This window comes from Bubalus kerabau, chromosome 4 (genome assembly GCF_029407905.1).
Source record: "Bubalus kerabau isolate K-KA32 ecotype Philippines breed swamp buffalo chromosome 4, PCC_UOA_SB_1v2, whole genome shotgun sequence".
NCBI lineage: Eukaryota > Metazoa > Chordata > Mammalia > Artiodactyla > Bovidae > Bubalus > Bubalus kerabau.
Window position 1 is genome coordinate 18,285,164 of NC_073627.1, and position 13,012 is coordinate 18,298,175.

At 48.2% G+C, this 13,012-nt stretch overlaps 1 protein-coding gene across 14 annotated transcripts in view; it reads right to left on the reverse strand.

Annotated features, from left to right (window-relative positions):
- Nucleotides 1-13,012, reverse strand: part of MAPT (microtubule associated protein tau) — a 120,212-nt gene that overhangs the window by 88,251 nt on the left and 18,949 nt on the right. The window contains exon 2 of one of the 14 annotated variants that reach the window (XM_055575611.1): nt 262-441. The exons of the other annotated variants lie outside the window; for them this stretch is intronic. The gene's annotated coding sequence lies outside the window, so the exon portion shown is untranslated. The remainder of the gene's footprint in view (nt 1-261; nt 442-13,012) is intronic. 14 annotated transcript variants of the gene reach the window in all.

Consider the following 13,012-nt stretch of genomic DNA (forward strand, 5'->3'; position numbering starts at 1 on the left):
ACCCTGGGAGAAAAGCCAGGTCTGTGAAGTCATGGGGTTCTGGGGCCTTTCTCATCCTACTTTGCACAGTTTCGGGGCCTTGTTTACCTGCAAAGAGGGAGTGATGGAAGACCAGGCAAAGGGAAGTGCTATGGAGGGGGGCTGGGATCTAGTCCATTGCACTCCAATAAGCACCCCACCACTCCCCAGAACCTGATAATGGTGATGCATGAGCAAAGCAGCCTTTGGAGAACAAGCGACTTGCACTCACAAGCTCCACACCTGCATTTGAGGTGGGTTTTGGAGACTCCACACTTTGGGCCCCTGTTGGGTGGTAAGAGCGCTGTTCCCTGGTTTCACCATCTGGACAAGGGGCCACTTTCTCTCCTCTTTGTGCACACCTGCCAGGCCTGTTGCTCAGCTGTGAAGCAGGTCTTGGGCTGGATCCCATAGGAGAGCAGACTTGGACATGAAATGCAAAATAAAGGGCTTGTGAGTCCACAGAGGATGTACTTAAGGATCTTTTGTTTATTTATTTTCTTAAGCTATTTTTAAAGCCAAGTCTTTTTTTTTTTGGCTGCACTGGGCCTTCGTTGCGGCTCATGGGCTTCCCTTGTTGTGGCTCTTGAGCTTAGTTGTCTCAGGGCATGTGGGATCTTAGTTCCTTGATCAAGGATCGAACTGTCATCCCCTGCATTGGAAGGCTGATTCTTAACCACTGGACCACCAGGGAAGTCCCAAAGGTCTCTTAAATCTAAATCCTTAGCTAGTACTTGCTACCTGCAAGGCTCTATGCACTTTACAAATCTTAATTCATTTAATTGTCTTTCAAACCCTATGAAGTCGGTATTATCATTATTCTGATTTTCTAGGAGAGGAAACTCAGGCAGAGAGGCTGAACAACCTGGCTGAGTTCATACCACTAGGACACCGCAGAGCTGGGATTTGAATCCAGGCCACCTGGCTCCACAGTGTGTGCAGAGATCAAGGTCTCATGCAACATGAAACTGGCTGAGTCAACGACAGCTGCAATCCCATCATGAGCTGCAGAGTGAAGAAGGCTCTCGTAAGAAAGATTGTGGCTACCTTTTCGGGACCACCTCAGAATCACACAGAGCCTTGAAATGGAGGCTGGCTGGCTCTGGGCATTTGCCCAAGTGCCCACCAGTAAACCTGGGACAGCCAGACAATACTCAGGCTGTCCTTCACTGGGCATGTCTCGTGCTCTTAAATCAGGACTAAGCTCTGTGGGATTTCTAAGCTAAACCAGGCATGAAGGGGCTGCTGTATCCTGCTGGGTTCGGGGGATCTGCCCTAGCCTGGCCTTACATCCTGGTGGAGATCCAGTCCCAACGTTGGCCCCATATTTGGACCACATTCTGATCCCATTAGTGAAAAATCTGAGTCATGATAGATAACAACCAATGGTGGAGGAAGGCTTCAGGTAACACCAGTTCTAGGAGCATTCTCTTTTAAGAGAATCTGTATATCAAGATGCCTCAATATAATAACATAACACCTTTATTGTACATATGAAACTGACTTAAAACCACAATGTGTGTGTACACCAGCTAGACTCTGAACTTCTCAAGGGATCAGGACTGAGTGATTCCCAAGTAGCCCAGTGCCTTGCGCATAGCAGGCATCCACACAGACATGTTAGACCTTCTCAAATTTTAAGGTATAATTTGTCTGGACACTTTGGGAATTTTGATAAAACATCCCTTAACCCTGAAAGTTAAAATATGGTGACCAACAGGCATCAGATGAAAGGAACCCTCAAGGAGCAAAACATAAGGCCTTTGGATGAGAGTCACAGACCTGCCCAGAGCTGTCATTATACAGAGTTAGAGAGAGGACCCAGGGAGTGTCTATCCATCAAAAAACATTTGCCAATGGCCCTGGGCTAGGTGCTCTGAAACTCCTTGAGGAATCTTCTAGTCTCTAACCCTTACTGCCAGCAGGATATCGTCAGAACACCCCAAAGACACACCCCTCTTTCCCCAAGGTCTCAAAACTCCACCCCAGGAAGTTCTTCCGGCTATCTAGCTTGAACTACTCCAGACAGAGTTTAAACCAGACCAACAGCCCAGGAGTATATCATAGAGTTAAATGGATCTAATAAGTCACACTTGTAAAGATTTAATCGAAGGACAATTTCTGATGTATCTTGAAAAGTTGGAATGACCTGTCCAGGAATGGTCCACATGCCCACAAGACACCATCATTGACTGGGGGCCTCCCCAGGCCCCTCCTACATTGACATTTGGTGACAGGATGCTTGCCTGGGCTCTTTACTCCTTGTCCCTTGGGGTACAAGTGATCTGTTGTCACCCATTTAACTAAGCAATCTGTGAACCCCTCAGCTTTCCCTGCAAGCCTGGTGAACCCAGGCCAGGCATCAAGCTTCCTCCAGGGCAAGCTGTCCCAGTGGGGTTATTTTTTTGTTTGTTTGTCTTGTTTTTTAATGAAAATTTTGTGTTTTTTAAAAAATTTATTTGTATTTATTTATCTGTGCCGGGTCTTAATTGTGGAATGCAGGATCTTCTAGTTGCAGCGTGTGGGATCTAGTTCCCCGACCAAGGATCAAACCCGGGCCCCCTGAATTGGGAGCACAGAGACTTAGCTGCTGGACCAGCAGGGAAGTCCCTGATGGGGTGGTTAAGGCAAAGAGGGGCTGCAGCATGTGTGGGCTGTGAGGTCCTCTGACCTCCTGTGATCTTATAGGACGCGCCCTCAAGATGGCTGCCAGATCATGGGATCTGGGTTCCAGGAATCGAAATTTTCTGCAAGGGATTTTGACTGCCCATTCCAGAAAATTTCCCCTGGCCTGCTCTGTTATCAGCCCTCACCATTGAGGAACACTCCAAATTTCTGTCCAGATCTACATGGAGAAGTGCATAAAGATTTTCATCCCAGTTTTTTTCATGATAAACCCTACTATAAGGACAATTGAAGGAAAATGATCCCTAAACTTTCACTTAAAAATCTGGGGAGGGAAGGAAGGAGTAAAAAAAATCTCTGCAATCAGATGTTTCTCACATTCATTTTTATTCCTGATTAACCATTAATGGCTTGCTCATTATGCTGTATAACAATTATGCAAAGATGCATACATTTACCACATGCTGGCCTTTCTGACGTTCATTATGACTTTAATTATTATTAAGTACCCATGGTGTGCCAGGTGCTAACCGCCAGACAAGGGGCAGGACAGGATGAAGGCTACTTGTCGCCAGTCAGCTGTTAACAGAACCGCTCAGCTTTGCTGCTAGCATTCCTGGAGAGCCACCCCTGCGATTTCGGCGACTTCAGATGTGTCCCCTGTGAGTTAATGGGAGACTGAGGAGGGCATGTCTGCGGTAATCCAGGCATTGGGCAGCCATCCCTTACTTTGCCAGAGCGCTCCAGTCTGGTGTCCCTGTGGGACAGGGGAGGGTCAGGGGCCAGAACTGAGCCCCCGAAAGTAGACAGGATGATGGAGCCACCAGGCAGGCAGGAAGTCCACCCCTGGGGAGAGGAGGCCCCTCGGGGCAGCAAGGTTCCAGCAGAGGGTCCTCCGGGCTGTGCTGCTGAGAGTAGCCCCTGAGAGCTAAGGGACCATCTGGGAAGATTACCTAGCTGCTCTGAGCCTCAGTTTCCCCAGGTGAAAAAATGGAGGTAGAATCTGCAAATTCAATAGGCGACAGTGATGAAATGAGATGAAGCAGGAAGACACCGGCCATTACTCTTCTGTTGCCCTTGTCACTGTGAGCTCTGGCCCGGCAGCTGGTCAACAGCTTCAAGTGCCAGATGGGCGGCAGGGGAGCAGAGGGCTGGGGGAAAAAGCCAAATCCATCCTCCCACATAAAATAAATAAATAAATAAACCCAAGGCCTAGGATCTGCACAAAGCCAGAGTGCTGCCCAGCATGTCACACGTGTGCACAGGGGCCAGGAACACATTCCTGGCACCAGTGTTCTCTGCCTGCAGCTCATGTGAAAAGTTCTCCTGTCTCAGGCAGCCAGGTGCGCAGGCCAGCCCACGAAGACCTAGTAACACGGGCATGTGTCTGAAATGGAGCTTTGTGGCTTTGAGCTGCTGGGCCCATGCTGAGCCCCTTTAAATGCTTTGGAACTTTAAGGCCCACCTGCCTCCAGCTGAGCCTAGCAGTGGGAGAAGTGGGGGAAAGAAACACAAACCAGGCAGAGGAACGAGAGCCAGCTCTGGTGACAAACCCACTGTTTCCCACAAGATTGACTGCGGTCCAGTCATGGGAACTAAGCATGAGCAGAGCCCTGCTGCAGGAAGCAGCAGGTGAGGGGCCAGGATGAGGGCTCTGTCCTTGGCTGGGATGAGGATTCCCTGGGAGGAGGGCATCCTTTCCTTCCTCCAGTTCTGTGAGTCCTGGCATGCTGGATGTAAGAGGGCACACAGTCTCCCCAGGAAGAAACATCTCCGGGGAGGCACCCCATGGGCAGGTGGAGGGAGGTATATAGCCCAGAGGGAGTGGAGAGGGTGAGAGGCAGGGCTTGAGTGGCGAGTGTCGCGGGCAGGTGGAGAGAGCAGCAAAGACATGACATGGGAAGGGTGGAAAGTGGAGTTGATGAGATGAAGGTTTTCAAAATGTTATTTGTATGTTTGTTTCTTCCTGATGATAAAAGTAACTCATGCTGCTGTCTGAATTTCTGATGAGAATCTATTCATGCATTACTTATGTAATATTAAAAAATTCTTTGACACACACACACAAGAAATATGGACCTACTGAATTGAAGGGGAAAAAAGTGCATAAAGAAGAAAATGACAGGCTTCCGTACCCCTATTCAGGTCTACAACTACGCTCCCAAAGCTTATCAAAGCTGGGCATGTGCCCAGACCTATGGGTCTGGCTTCCCTGGTGGCTCAGTGGTAAAGAATCTGCCTGCCAATGCAGGAGACACAGGTTCAATCTCTGATCCAGGAAGATCCCCTGGAGAAGGAAATGGCAACCCACTCCAGTGTTCTTGCCTGAAAGAGGAGGCATGGACAGAGGAGCCTGATGTGCTACAGTTCATGGGGTCAAAAAGAGTCAGACACAACTTAGAAACTGAATAATAACCACCTACGGGTCTCCCGTGTGACTGGTTAGCATGGTAGGTATCAGCAGTGTGGCCAAGGGCCTCTCACTCACTGTGCTCTGTGCTCCACAGACATCACTGCCTCTCCTTACAGCAGCCTGGGAAGAGAGGTGCTACTACTCACGATTTTCAGATGAGGAACCAGGCTCAGAGAGGCTGAACTACTTACCCAAGGTCACACAGCTAGCAGGGAATGGCCAAAAGTCAACCCCTGTCAGCCCTCCTCCAAGGCTTGGGCTCTTCCTATCACATTTCCTTCACGATCAGGAATGGCACGGAAAGCTGGGTAAACGGCATCTCACGTCCATTTCTTAAGTAAGCCATAGTAATGACATAACATTAAAACAACATCTGGGGAGAAATGAACTGCCAAGAACAGGCCAGGTAAGTGCAGGAAGAGAGGACCACTGAGGAGCCTCCTTAGCTTTTGCACCAACAGTGAGATGGGCTGATTTTGGAAAGGAAGATGGGCTCCAGGAGACAGTAAAGGGAACAAATGACCAAAAGGGGTAGAAAAAGCAAGGGCTCTGGAATCAGACCACCCAGGGTCTCCTGCGGCTCACCCCATGGTTGGGCCGAATGACCGGGCAGTTCTGCCCTTCTTTCCCATTACAGAGCATCCATTATTGGGAACTGCTTCATTTCTGTGGGCAAGGAAAACCTCATCAACCTAACTAATATTTTCCAACAACAAATGTTGCTTCTGTTACTTCAGCAGCAGGGGCTGTTTCACTTGGGATACCCATGCATCTTCCAAGAATAGTGGACATTCTCTAGGCAAATTAGCATTTAAAAATTTATTTATTTATTTATTTTTGGCTGCGCTGGGTCTTTTTTTTTAATTTATTTTAATTGGAGTCTAATTACTTTACAATATTGTGGCAGTTTTTGCCACACATTAACATGAATCAGCCACGGGTGTACATGTGTCCCCCCATCCCAAACCCCCCTCCTACTTCCCTCCCCATCCCATCCCTCTGGGTCGTCCCAGTGCACCGGCTTTGAGTGCCCTGTTTCATGCATCGAACTTGGACTGGTCATCTATTTCACATATGGTCATATACATGTTTCAATACATGTTTCTCAAATCATCCTACTGTTCTACCACAGAGTCCATAAGTCTTTTTTTTTTAAATTTCTGTGCCTCTTTTGCTGCCTTGCACATAGGGTATTCGTTATCATCTTTCTAAACTCCAGATATATGTGCTAATATACTATATTGGTGTTTTTCTGACTTACTTCACTCTGTATAATAGGTTCCAGTTTCATCCACCTCATTAGAACTGACTCAAATGCATTCTTTTTAATAGCTGAGTAATACTCCATTGTGTATATGTACCACAACTTTCTTATCCATTCCTCTGCCAATGGACATCTAGGTTGCTTGCACGTCCTAGCAATTGTAAGCAGTGCTGCGATGAACATTGGGGTACACGTGTCTCTTTCAATTCTGGTTTCCTCAGTGTGTATGCCCAGCAGTGGGATTGCTGGGTTGTATGGCAGTTCTATTTCCAGTTTTTTAAGGAATCTCCACACTGTTCTCCATAGTGGCTGTACTAGTCTGCATTCCTGCCAACGGTGTGAGAGGGCTCCCTTTTCTCCACAACCTCTCCTGCGCTGGGTCTTTGTTGTTGCCTACAGGCGTTCTCTAACTGTGGCGAGTGGGGGCTACTCTTCGCTGCAGGGCTAGGACTTCTCACTGTGGTGGCTTCTCTTGTTGCGGAGCACAGGTTCTAGGGCCATGGGCTTCTGGAGTTGCAGAATGTGGGCTGAGTAGTTGTGGCCCATGGGCTTAGCTGCTCTGAGGCATGGGGAATCTTCCCAAATCAGGGATCGACCTGTGTCCCCTGCATTAGCAGGTGGATTCCTAGCTACTATGCCACCAGAGAAGTTCAGAATTTCTCTTGAAGTCGGGTATATGCTTGCCATTTCGAAAGGAATGGAGACGGTTCAGTCTGGCCACTCTAGTAAAAGGACACAATCTTGACTCAGAGCCAGTCCTCCAGAGGTTATCTTTTTACTGTTGTTTTTGTTTTATTTTTCTCCTTGAAGGCAAGTCCTAGTCACTAGGCATAATCCACTCTAGCTGCCGCTCTTGCTCTGCTGAGGGGTAACTACCTGGCCTTAAAGTTGGTTAGTCAACACAGGCTCATGTAACCCTTTAAAGCTCACACTCACTGTGGAGTGAAATGGTTCATTAAAATCATTGAAACACCACCTTCCCTGATGGTCCAGTAGTTAAGACCCCAGAGCTCCCCCTGCAGGGGGCAAGGGTTCAATCCCTGGTCAGGGTACTAAGATCTGGCATGCTGCATGGCAGGACCAGAGAAAAGTCAGTGAAACAAGGGATCCTCAGGAGGAGAGCAGCAGGAGACTGCAGGAGAAGAGGTCTTCACACTATGGAAGAAAGTGGGAATGTTCCGGAAAGCTGCTGCCAGAGGGACACAGCTGTAAACCAGACTGTGTGTCCCAGAGACTGGCCTCCACCGTCTGAGAGTCTCCTCCTTCACCTGGGATCTCAAATACTGTTGCTTCCCTGTCAGGCCTCTGTCATGGGTCTGCCCTGCAGGCCAGTTGCATCTGAGGATCCTTCTCTGGCCACCGCAGCCCCAGGAGGGAGGCAAGATGGGGCCCAGGAGAAGGGGAACGGGGCAAGAATAAGAAAGAGACCTGGGCTAGTCCAGCTTTGCCATGAACTCACTGTGTGACTCTGGGGAGGTCACGTCACATCTCTGGGCTGTTACCTCATTTCTCAAGTGGCTCTGGTGTCTGTTAAAATGCCAAAGTTGTGGTCCTCAACACCTTGTGCTGGAGTCTCTGCGGGTTTTTCTCAGTATAACCACAGAAAGTGGGGAGGTGTGGGGGAAGGGAGGTCCCCACAGGAGAAGGAACAGCTGAAGGGAAGGTGGTGACCACTCTCAGAACGTCACCTGCTTGGAGGCTGCTCCCACCCCTTTTACCGTCCTCTTCTAGCCCCTTCTTTCTCCTCCCTCCCAGCCCCCTCATCAGGTCGTGAGCGGCCTTCACAGCAAGCTGGGGTGACTCTGTTGGGAAGGCAGAGGAGGAGTTTGGGTGGTGGGTGGGAGGGGGAGCCCGGTGGGCTATGGGAGTTCTTCCACCTCCGTGGTTCTGGGAGGTCTGGGTTCCCCGGGCCAGGCAGAGTGACCCTTCACTAACCAACAGTAGAGATGCTCGGGCCTTGGGGTCAGGAGATCGACATTCTAGCCGTGGCCGTGCCACGGACCGCTTCTCTGAAGAGAACCATAGGACAACATGCTAATTAAAACTGAAAGGAGGCCCTCAGAGGATTGACTGGACTGCAGTTCTTGTCTGAAGGAGACCAGCCGTGCCTTTGGCGTCCCTGGGCGTGGGAGGTGTTCCAAAGGAGCAGGGTCTTGGGCTGAGCTTTGCATCCTTCAGGGAGTGAGGGGGGATTCTGGAGGAACTCCGGGAACTGCACCACAGAAGTCACTCCGGAAGAGACCGGCCCCTGCCCGGAACCCGTCACCCCGTCTCCTCGACTGAGGTTCCGTTTCTTCCTTTCCCCAACAGGAAGTGCCGCCCAGCCTGGAGTTGCTGGGAGGATGAAATGAGATCATTTCTGTCTAAAGCACAAAGAGAAAAAATAGCACTGAGGTTGCTTTTGATATAAAAGGATGGGGGACTGACATTTTGAAGTGGTCCATCACGTAGCCAGGCCTCAGGGAACTTGTTCTCAGGGGTCTCACTTGGAACACAGGCCACCAAGCACTCTGGGGACCTCACAGGGCTACTCTGCGTTGTCAGGAACCACAAGGATTAGACACTTTCATAACACGGGAGCCCACCTCCCCTCGTCTTCCTCTACTTCCAAGGGAACATTCTAGAAGGTGCTCTCTGTGTTCCATTACACACTTTAGATATGCTTCACGCGGGTGCACACACACACACAAACTGTGCTCCTGCTAAGTCCTGCTCTTTCAGCTCATCTGGAAGGCTCTTCACACACACACACACACACACACACACACACACACAGTGCTCCTGCTAAGTCCTGCTCCTTCAGTTCATCTGGAAGGCTCTTCACACATGCAAACACACACACACACAATGCTTCTGCTAAGTCCTGCTCCTTCAGCTCATCTGGAAGGGCTCTGGAAGGCTCTGCACACACACACACACACACACACACACACACACTGCTTCTGCTAAGTCCTACTTGGTTTAGCTCATCTGGAAGGCTCCCCTGTATGATGCATGCAGTGCCCAGGCTGGCAGGCCGGCTAACAGTTTCTGCCCTTCTGGGAGATGAGGAGGGTGAGGCCAGATCAGAGCTTCTCCACCAGGGGGTGTCATGCATCACCTGGGGAGGCTCTGAAAGAACCTTCCTATGGATGAGCTTACCCTTTTGAAGTGAGCTGGGGCCTGAGCATATGTATAAATTGATCTTTCTTTTCTTTTTTTTTTTTTTTGGCTGCACCACAGCTCCAAGTGGGATCTTACTTGCCCGTTCAAGAATCGAATCTGCGTCCCCTGAATTGGAAGCTCTAGAGTCTTAACCACTGGATTGCCAGAGAAGTCCCCATAAATTTATCTTTTTTAAAAAAGGTAATGTGTACACAAGATAAAAGACAATAGAGTGAAAATGATGTCTCCTGCCTCCACCCACAGCTTCTACCCCCAGAGGCTTTCATCAAAGCCTGATTTTCACCTTTCCTCCCAGAGTCAGGTTCCATGTAGGTGATTCATTCACCCTCCCACCTTATACACAAACAGTAACACACAATGCCCGCCTGGCTCCCCGCTTAACAAGGTGTCTGAGGGAGTAGCAGAGCCACACCTCTGGATCCAGTGCATTTCTCCAGGGACCACGGCTTATTTAACCAGTTGCATCCTGACTATTTTCAGACTTTTGCATAACAGATAATTCCCCAATGAACCCCCACATATAAGTTTTTGCTTGTATAGAACGACTAGATTCTCAGAAGGAGCGATGCTCTGCCAAAGAACATCTAATCAACGGTCACACTTCTCTCCAGAAGGGATGGTTTTCCAACCCCTCTGGATCATGGCCGCCTCATCCATGTAATAGTGGCATCTCACTATGGATTTATCAGCAGTCCTTTAATTATGGGCCAGGTCAAGCATCTTTTTCGTGTTTGTGGCTCAGACGGTAAAGAATCTGCCTGCAATGTAGAACTGGGTTCGATCCCTGGGTTCGGGAACATCCCCTGGAGAAGGGAATAGCAACCCATTTTAGCATTCTTGCCTGGAGAATCCCAAGGACAGAGGATTCTGGTGGGCTATAGTCCATGGGGTCGCAAAAGAGTCAGATATGACAGAGACTAATACACTCTACATCCCACCCACTTTTTTTTTTCTCCTGTAAACCATATATTTTTTTCTTTTCCTGGGCATGGATATTTTGGTAAAGCATCTGGGGCAATTCTGAGGTATCCTAGGACCCCCTGCCTATTCTGGATGACCTAAGGCTCCTTGAAGCTCTAACACTATGGATTCTCGGAGCATCATTAAAAGCCTGGGGATCCAGGCACTGTCCAGGTTTCAGAGAGCCTGCCAGTAAGCTGGAGAAGCCCAGCTGTGAGCCTGAGCCTGAGTCTGAACACTGATGTCCAAGCCTGGTTGGGGCAGCCCTCTCTGCATGGGAGAACGGGCCAGTGTGTCTTTAACTCATGTTAGGGTGTGAGGGCACAGGACATGATGGAGACATTTTGCATCTACTTCCATTGAGAGTTCTTTCTGGGAACCCAGAGCCAGCTTGTTTCTGCAACATCCACCCGCTTCCCTCCATTTCAGGTCTGTCTGTCAAGTCCTCTCTTTCAGCAACTGGGATTTACCCAGCTGTTCTGCTTGGCGCCGCCCCCCACCCACCCAACAATGAAAGGGTGCAAGATTCCCAGGGGCGGCTCAAGTGTCAGCAGCACACTGCAGCATCACTCGAGCTCTGCTAACGGCCATGTGTCATGTGATGTAGCTGGAATGGTTTGTAACTTAGCCTAGATGCACCGGATTAATGGCTAACTCCTCCACCCTTAAACACAGAGCTTCTGTTTTATAGGAAGTGCTCAAATGACTGTTGAAAAAATAAATCATTAACACCTGTCTAATTGCTCCCCCCTCTTTTGTCCAGAGGGTAGTTAGTAAAAGTTCAAATTGGTTCAGTTGAACTGTGCTTACAAAGACTCCAAGCATAAGGAGGTCCACTTCCTGACAGCCTCAACCAGCTTTCTTGCAAATTCAAAAGCCCCTTTCTTTGGTCCTGGGAGTGAGGATTGCCATGTAAAATATAGGATGCCTAGTTAAATTTAAATTTCAGATAAACAACAAATAATTTTTGTTAAGTATGTCCCAAATCTTGCATGGGACATACTTAGTTGTATTGGTTTCCAATACAATGTGGCTGCTGTAACCAATGACCACAAACCTTAAAACAACAGGTATTTATTTATTCACTCATTGGTTTGGATGCCAGAAGTCCAAACTCAGTATCACTGGGCTGAAAGCAAGGGGTTGGCAGGGCCGTGTTCCCTCTAGGAGAAAATCCCTTGCTTGTTTCTTGTAGCTGCTGGTGGCTGCAGGCATCCATAACACCCTCATCTCTGCCTCCATCATTACATCATCTTCTCTTCCACGTTTTTAATCTCTCTCTGCCTGGCTCTTATAAAACACATGCGATTGCATTTAGGACACAGATGATACAGGACAATCTCATTGCAAGATCCTTAATTTAATCACATCTGCAAAGATCCTTTTCCCAAACAAGGTCATATTCACAAGGTTCTGCAGACTAGGATCTGATATCTCCTGGAGGAGGAGCATTATGTAGCCTAGCACACTTATATTTTTAAAAAATGGTTGTTTATCTGAAATCCAAATTTTACTAAGCATCTTGTGTCTTAATTTGCTAATGCTGACATCCCTACCTGGGCTGGAGCCTCTGCTCATGAAATGGCAGGAATTTAAGTGGTTTGTCTTGAACGGCTCACTGTCCTTCCTGCTATGCTTGTGGGGTCGTGGCTAGTCATTAATGGTCTTTGTTTCTGAAGTAGGGCTCATGGTTTATGGCAGCTTTCTGGTTTCCAAGAGGATCCAACAGCTTAAGCTTCCCAGGTGGCGCTAGTGGTAAAGAACCTGCCTGCCAATGCAGGAGATGTAAGAGACTTGGGATCGATCCCTGGGTGGAGAAGATCCCCTGGAGAAGGAAATGGCACAGAGGATCCTAAGGCTTAGATTAATCTAAAGACTTAACTTTTAAAAAGATTATGGCATAGTACATGTAGTTCCACTTTTAGCACTCAAAACACCAAATGCAGATGTGTACCCCTCCATCCTCCAGAAAGGTAGAGGATGAACAGATACACAAGTTATGTTTCTGTCCATGTTCTGTTCTTTCTGTTCTTAAGTCTTTTCTCTTTGGCTGCACTGCCTGGCTTGTGGAATCTTAGCTCCTCGACCAGGCATTGAATGCGGGCCTCAGCAGTGAAAGCACCAACTCCTAATCACTGGACAGCCAAGGAATTCCCAGGTCTCGAGTCTTTTTAAAAGAAATCTTGAGTTTTAATCAGTGTTGAATTCACTTATTCGTCTATTTATTCAGTCACTAAACAGCTACTGAGCATTTACTCTGTGCCCTGTACTGTGCCAGGCCCTGAAGATACAAAGACGAATAAAACATCGCCCAAGAGATGAATGCATTGGGGAACCTGGTGCCCAGGGAAGCCCCTCAAAATGCAATCAGACAAAGCTGTGGAAATTAAACACAAAATAATGAACCCCAGAAATGCGAAAGCAGAAAATTTTAATGTTTGCTTCAAAACTAGTGGTATAGAAAGAAACCCAATTAATTTACTAATTATCTTTAAATTCAAGTGACTATTTTTAGAATTTAGTTTTGGGGGAAATAACTTCTATTATAAGATATGTTACTTAGCCAG